We start from the raw sequence: 7,637 nt of genomic DNA, 5'->3' as shown, positions 1-7,637 counted from the left end.
GACAGGGAGAGAGACAGAGAGAGAGACAGACAGAGAGAGAGGGAGAGAGAGAGAGCTGATAGTGTAAACCTTCTCTTTCACACAGTTGCTCCTGCTGTTCTTCTGAAACAGGCGGTCAGGTCACTGCCAGAACAGAACCATGTCTCTGCTTGTGCAACCATCCCATCACCACCACCATCACCCCACCTTCACCACCACCATCACCCCACCTTCACCACCACCATCACCCCACCTTCACCACCACCATCACCCCACCTTCACCACCACCATCACCCCACCTTCACCACCACCATCACCCCACCTTCACCACCACCATCACCCCACCTTCACCACCACCATCACCCCACCTTCACCACCACCATCACCCCACCTTCACCACCACCATCACCCCACCTTCACCACCACCATCACCCCACCTTCACCACCACCATCACCCCACCTTCACCACCACCATCACCCCACCACCCACACAGACCTGTCCTTGTCCCCACCAAGAGCAGCTACTGAAGTGAGAAAGCAGGGGCCAAATAATAGCGAAAAATTGAAAGCTAAATATTGGCTTTATCTCCTCAGCAGTAAAAGGCATGAAATTGATTTAATGGCGCAGCGCCTCTCTGGGGCGGCTTCTTACGGCGGGAACACAAAACAACGAGCCGCAGCCATCTATTAATTAACCCACCTAATCCTGCTAAGTTAATCTCTCGCCAGAACTTTGCCCGCCACTAACTTCCGAGCCAGTGGGAGCCGTGACAACGGCAGGGAGGGGAGGGAGGGAGAAAGATAGACAAGGGACAGAGTAGGAGAGGAAACGAAGGAAAAGAAAGACAGAAGGAAGAGAGGGAGGGAGCGTGACTCATCTGCACAGCAACAGTGAGGCAGTGTGAGTGGAGAGGCAGGGGTGAGGCAGAGGCAGGGGTGAGGCAGTGTGAGTGGAGAGGCAGGGGTGAGGCAGTGTGAGTGGAGAGGCAGGGGTGAGGCAGTGTGAGTGGAGAGGCAGGGGTGAGGCAGTGTGAGTGAAGAGGCAGGGGTGAGGCAGTGTGAGTGGAGAGGCAGGGGTGAGGCAGTGTGAGTGGAGAGGCAGGGGTGAGGCAGTGTGAGTGAAGAGGCAGGGGTGAGGCAGTGTGAGTGGAGAGGCAGGGGTGAGTGGCCGTCATTAGCGGCTTCCAGGCTGATTTCTGTTTTTCTGAAGAGATTAAAGAGGGGTGGAGGAGATGGAGGGTTTGGGGAGATGGAGGAGGGGTGGGGGAGATCCTTCTTCTCCCCCTCCTCCCCCTCCTCCCCCTCCTCTCTCTGAGGGGGGGGGAGGGGGGACATCGCTGGAACAGGAAGCAGCTCACACCACAGTGGTCTTCTCACTTTGCAGAAACACTCCTGACTCCCCAGAGCTGCCGGCCACTGTCCAGCCTAGCTGACCACACACACACACACACTACCACCACACACACACTAACACCACAAACACACAGCACACACTGCCACCACACACAACACACACTGCCACCACACACAACACACACTACCACCACAGACGCACACACCAATTTCATCTTAAAAAGATCAAGGCCGGATTTTACTGGGAGGAATTTGGAGATTGAATTTTCCCCCTGAACAAAGCTGTCCTGTGGAGATCATCTGGGGTTGTGATTAACCATGGAGAGAGAGAGAAAGAGGGAGATGGAGAGAGGGAAAGAGAGAGATAAGATATTAGAGGGAGAGAGAGAGTCCTGCACCCCCCGACCCTTAACCCCGACCCCCGACATGCTCCACACAGCAGAGCGCTGCTAACTCAATTAGGAGGCAGGAGGAGGAACGGCCCGATGGAAGCGCTAGCCTGCGTCTCCTGGCGTCCTCATGACTTCATGTTGGTAACTGATGTCTGGGCCCCTGCATGAGCGCCCGCTCTGGGCCCCGGCCGGCACAGCAGGGGGGCGTGTGGGAGAGCCTCACCCCCCTCAACCCCTGTGTGTGTGTGGTGTGTCTGGGAGGGGGGGTTGTGTGTGTGTGTGGTGTGTCTGGGAGGGGGGGTTGTGTGTGTGTGTGTGTGTGAGTCCAGAGAATCACCTTTGCTCTCTGTGTGTGTCGGCAGGTTTTCCAGCGACGGCGTACGGACCTGTGGCAGCAGCAGTGGCAGCAGCGAGAAACTCAGGTAGGGGAGCACTCCGTCCGGTGTGAGGGGCAGCACTGGTAGGGGTGGAGTTAAGGTAGGGGAGCGCTCTGTCTGGGGTGACGGGCAGCACTGGTAGGGGTGGAGTTAAGTTAGGGGAGTGCTTTGTCCGGGGTGGAGTTAAGGTAGGGGAGCGCTCTGTCCAGGGAACTTCACACAAGATCCATATATAACCTGAAGCCTCTGGACAGACAGGAAACAGCAAGTATACGGTAGACCTGCATGAGGTTGATCAGTTACCATATTATCAGGTATGACAATCAGGAATATTAATATGCTGACCACATGCTGTGCCCAGTAAGGAAATATTCTATGAACAATTTATTTGTATGTGTTCTCCAGTGTATATAAACCACTTTGTAACCAGCCCATTATACAAAACCATTTATTCGACCACCAAGTGTCAGATGTTAGTGGTTTAATGATTAAACCGGCTACTAGTAAATATGGTGAACCCTTCTCTGACTTCATCAGAACACACGCTCATAACAAGCTTCTGCACGCCTTCATACACCGGCAGACAACATTTGAACTGAAAAATTCTCAAACCTGTTTAGTCACACACAACACACACACCACCAACACACACACCCACACTCTCTCTCTCTCTCCTGGCAGAGCTTCCTATGTGAAGCATGCACCCCCACAGAGGAAACACACAGCAAGCCAATCAGAAGTTCTCTTTCTAATCAGCCAGCTTGATTTCACATTTTCACAAACAACTCGGCCGACGATAGCTGTGGAACAACGATCATTGTCAGGGAAGTGATTTGCGGAACAAGTGTTTTAAGGGAGTAGGAGAGGCTGGGTTTGGGGGGCCGGGGGTATTTGGGGTTGTTTGGGGGGGCGGGGGGATGCAGGGCCCCGAGGGCCTGTCAGGGGGTCTGGTGATGTGCTGTTATCAGTAGGACAGCAGATGATGGGGGGGGCAGGGGGCCTGTGAACTCACCAGGCTGTCGAAGACAAGGTAATGAGCTGCCACGAGACAACAACTAGCTCTGATACTAGGACATTACTAGATGGACACATACACAAGCATACACACACACACACAGACACACGCATACACACACACTATATAGTATCAGGTGGCCCAAGGACAGAACAAGACATGAAAGACGAGAACCAAAACTGAATGATCCTCCATGTTCCCTTTCTGATCGGTGTGCTTGTGTGTGTATGTGTGTGTGTGTGTATGTGTGTGTGTTTTATGTTTGTGTGCAGCGTGTGTGTTTGTGTGTGATCCCGAGCCAGTGTGAGATGTGTGAATGAAGGTATTAAAAAGGTCATTGATGATTCACACCATTGGACAGTGTTATATGGAACCCAGTTCTGTGATTGGTGAGAAGATACCAGGCCAGCCTGTCCTGTTCCCTCCTCACCACCAGGGGTGCTCAGGGATCCTCTACTGGAGGCCCAGACCAGGAGCGAGAATCAGATCAGCACCCCCCTCCCTCTCCTTTTCCGGGTCCCCCCTCCCAGTCCTCCCCCTCTCTCTCCCTACATCAGTCCTCCCCCTCTCTCTCCCTACATCAGTCCTCCCCCTCTCTCTCCCTACATCAGTCCTCCCCCTCTCTCTCCCTACATCAGTCCTCCCCCTCTCTCTCCCTACATCAGTCCCCCCCCTCTCTCTCCCTACATCAGTCCTCCCCCTCTCTCTCCCTACATCAGTCCTCTCTCTCCCTACATCAGTCCCCCCCCTCTCTCTCCCTACATCAGTCCTCCCCCTCTCTCTCCCTACATCAGTCCTCTCTCTCCCTACATCAGTCCTCCCCCTCTCTCTCCCTACATCAGTCCTCTCTCTCCCTACATCAGTCCTCCCCCTCTCTCTCCCTACATCAGTCCTCTCTCTCCCTTCATCAGTCCCCCCCTCTCTCTCCCTACATCAGTCCTCTCTCTCCCTACATCAGTCCTCCCCCTCTCTCTCCCTACATCAGTCCTCCCCCTCTCTCTCCCTACATCAGTCCTCCCCCTCTCTCTCCCTACATCAGTCCTCTCTCTCCCTACATCAGTCCTCCCCCTCTCTCTCCCTACATCAGTCCTCTCTCTCCCTACATCAGTCCTCCCCCTCTCTCTCCCTACATCAGTCCTCCCCCTCTCTCTCCCTACATCAGTCCTCCCCCTCTCTCTCCCTACATCAGTCCTCTCTCTCCCTACATCAGTCCTCCCCCTCTCTCTCCCTACATCAGTCCTCCCCCTCTCTCTCCCTACATCAGTCCTCCCCCTCTCTCCCTACATCAGTCCTCTCTCTCCCTACATCAGTCCTCCCCCTCTCTCTCCCTACATCAGTCCTCCCCCTCTCTCTCCCTACATCAGTCCTCTCTCTCTCTCCCTACATCAGTCCTCCCCCTCTCTCTCCCTACATCAGTCCTCCCCCTCTCTCTCCCTACATCAGTCCTCTCTCTCCCTTCATCAGTCCCCCCCTCTCTCTCCCTACATCAGTCCTCTCTCTCCCTTCATCAGTCCCCCCCTCTCTCTCCCTACATCAGTCCTCTCTCTCCCTACATCAGTCCTCCCCCTCTCTCTCCCTACATCAGTCCTCTCTCTCCCTACATCAGTCCCCCCCCTCTCTCTCCCTACATCAGTCCTCTCTCTCCCTACATCAGTCCTCTCTCTCCCTACATCAGTCCTCTCTCTCCCTTCATCAGTCCCCCCCCTCTCTCTCCCTACATCAGTCCTCCCCCTCTCTCTCCCTACATCAGTCCTCCCCCTCTCTCTCCCTACATCAGTCCTCTCTCTCCCTACATCAGTCCTCTCTCTCCCTTCATCAGTCCCCCCCCTCTCTCTCCCTACATCAGTCCCCCCCTCCCTCGCCACTCAACAGAGATATTTCTCCGCCTCTCAGCCCCCTCCAGAGGAATGGTCCTATTATCTCCAGAGGAAATGAGTGGGATGTTTCTGTGTCTGAGGGCCATCTTCTCAAGGCAGCCGTGGAAAACCTGCGCTGAGCATCGATCGCCCAGGAATCTGCCAGCCTCATTAGAGCTCAGAATGCTCTTTTACAACCCCTCACACACACACACCTACCCCTGCCCCCCTCCCCCCTTTTTTATATTTTGCTTACTCTACCTTTAATTATCTTTATACTTTCTATCTCTCCCTGTTTATTTATCCTGTTCTTTCTCTCTCCCTCCCTCTCCTTCCCCCAGTCAGAGGAGGTCAGTGAAGGTTCTGAGTCTGTGAGATGTGATTCGTCCAGTGAGCTAAATCCGTTCTCCAGATGTCTTCTCTCTTGTCTCTCATGGCTCTCTCTCTTTCCCTCTCTCCTCTCTCTCTCTATCTCTCTCTCCATCTCACCTCTCTGTATATCTCACCTCTCTCTCTTTCATCTCTCTCCACCAGAGCTGCACTGTGTTGAAGGTCACCAGGGCTGAGAACCACACAGCCTAACCAGGCTACAAGCTCTCCTCTGTGCTGTCTAAATGTGTCCTCCACGCAGCCCTGGTGACTGTCATGGAAGTGTTCTCCCAGAGCCTCCCCTTCTGTACACAGCTGTAGATAAAGCTACACGAACACAACACGTAATAGTCAGAATGAACGCCCTTCCTCCTGTCGACTACCACAGCACTAACACCTGCAGGTACATGTGGTCTGGCAAACGTCTCTTAGCGATGACGTTGTTCATCTAAATACTGTAGGTGATGTTGTCGTTTATAGTTTCGCTCCTCTTCGTCATTAGATCCCCCCCCCCAACACAACTTCCACCTCCCCCCTCCCCCTCCCCTCCTCCTCCAGAGGGGCGTAGGAGAGGAACGGCAGGGTTATTATGTAGATGAGAGTTCTCAGTCTCCTCACAACACTGGTGGTTTCCCTCAGATCATGCCCCCAGCTAGCCTGGAGAAGAGGGGAATCATTTGGCCACATTATCTGAGATCATTATCCACTTCCTCCTACTAAGCGCCGTGTTGCCGAGAGACGCCCCAGAGGAGGCTATGATTGGCTGTGTTCGCTGGGCTGAGTGAGTCTGGCTCCCAGGGTCCTTTGGGGGCGAAGGCCCGGTTGTTAGTCCCAGATGCTGCCCCCCCTCCACCCTGCCCCTCCCCACCCTGGGTACAGGACACAGAGATGGAGCTGGGGCAGGCCTGTGCCACACACACACACACCACACACAGTGATGATACTGTGTCGTGACCTGAGGTTCATAGCACCACACACAGTGATGATACTGTGTCGTGACCTGAGGTTCATAGCACCACACACAGTGATGATACTGTGTCGTGACCTGAGGTTCATAGCACCACACACAGTGATGATACTGTGTCGTGACCTGAGGTTCACAGCACCACACACAGTGATGATACTGTGTCGTGACCTGACTAAGACCACCTCAAGTGTCCTTTCAACAACCCCGTCCTGAAATAGCGTATGCGCCATTAAAAATGATGGTGTGAGTGTCATCTTTGTCGTACTTATGCAGTAAATAAGCACAGCAGGGGGTCAGATGAGCCCTGTCACAGACCATATCGACATTTGTCCGTCCTGTTTTGACAGAAGAAAGCGAGGATCAGGAAGTGAACAGGAACATAGGTCCCATGGATGGGTTAGCAAATGCAGGAATAAATCATCTGTTAAAATTCATTAGCCAAGCCTCTCTGAGCACAAAATGACAAGACATTAAATATGTATTATTTATGACATGTCTCAGCTCTTAGAGAAAAGGGTGTAGTGCTGTTAATTAGCCAGCCATTCAGTCACAAAAAGACTTATTTCAAATGCAAAGTGAAAGCTTCTCTAGGCAGCCAGGGGCACGTGAAGTTTTTTTTTTCTTCCTGCTTTTGAAAAGGGCCTAGGTGGAAATGGAGTAGCTAATCATCAGTCGCTCTGAAATTCAAAGCTAATTTGGGACGCTGGGTGACAGGTTTATTGACATCCTCTTTAGAGTGAAGTCTGCTGTCGGCCACCAGGGACTGGAGAGGGAGAGGGAGGGGGGGGGAGGGGGGACTGATTGAGAGGCACTGCTGTGTGTAAGAGAGAGATGGAGAGAATGTGTGGTTGGTGTGTGTGTGTATGTGTGCTTGAGAGAGAATGTGTGTGTGTGTGAGATAGAGAATGTGTGTTTGTGAGACAGAGAGAGAGAGTGTGTGTGTGAGACAGTCAGTGTGTGTGTTTGTGAGACAGAGAGAGAGTGTGTGTGTGAGACAGAGAGAGAGAATGTGTGTGTGTGTGAGACAGTGAGTGTGTGTGTATGAGATAGACAATGTGTGTTTGTGAGAGAGAGAGAGAGAGAGAGAGAGAGAGAGAGAGAGAGAGAGAGAGAGAGAGTGTGTGTGTGTTGATTGAAGTTTGGACTGGGTGTCTGTAGGCTCCAGTGTCAGGATAATCACAGACTTTTGTTTGAGAACCATGTTGTACTCTTAAACACCTCCACTTTCTAAAGTGGTAAAGTGGTGCTGAATATGGTCTGTATTTTACCACGAACATGATAGCGTTCTTTGTCTGTGTTTTCAAAGAGAGAAGAGCAATACTTTGAAGG

At 52.7% G+C, this 7,637-nt stretch overlaps 1 protein-coding gene across 1 annotated transcript in view; it reads left to right on the top strand.

Annotated features, from left to right (window-relative positions):
* Nucleotides 1–2,084: 2,084 nt before the first annotated feature.
* LOC134039499 (RNA-binding protein Musashi homolog 2-like) overlaps nt 2,085–7,637 on the top strand; it is a 25,693-nt gene continuing 20,140 nt past the window's right edge. Inside the window, exon 1 of the mRNA XM_062485397.1 lies at nt 2,085–2,146. The gene's annotated coding sequence lies outside the window, so the exon portion shown is untranslated. The remainder of the gene's footprint in view (nt 2,147–7,637) is intronic.

This window comes from Osmerus eperlanus, chromosome 19, assembly GCF_963692335.1.
Source record: "Osmerus eperlanus chromosome 19, fOsmEpe2.1, whole genome shotgun sequence".
In the NCBI taxonomy this organism is placed as follows: Eukaryota; Metazoa; Chordata; class Actinopteri; order Osmeriformes; family Osmeridae; genus Osmerus; species Osmerus eperlanus.
The sequence above is the reverse complement of the archived record's forward strand: the minus strand, read 5'-3'. Positions and strand labels throughout refer to the sequence as shown.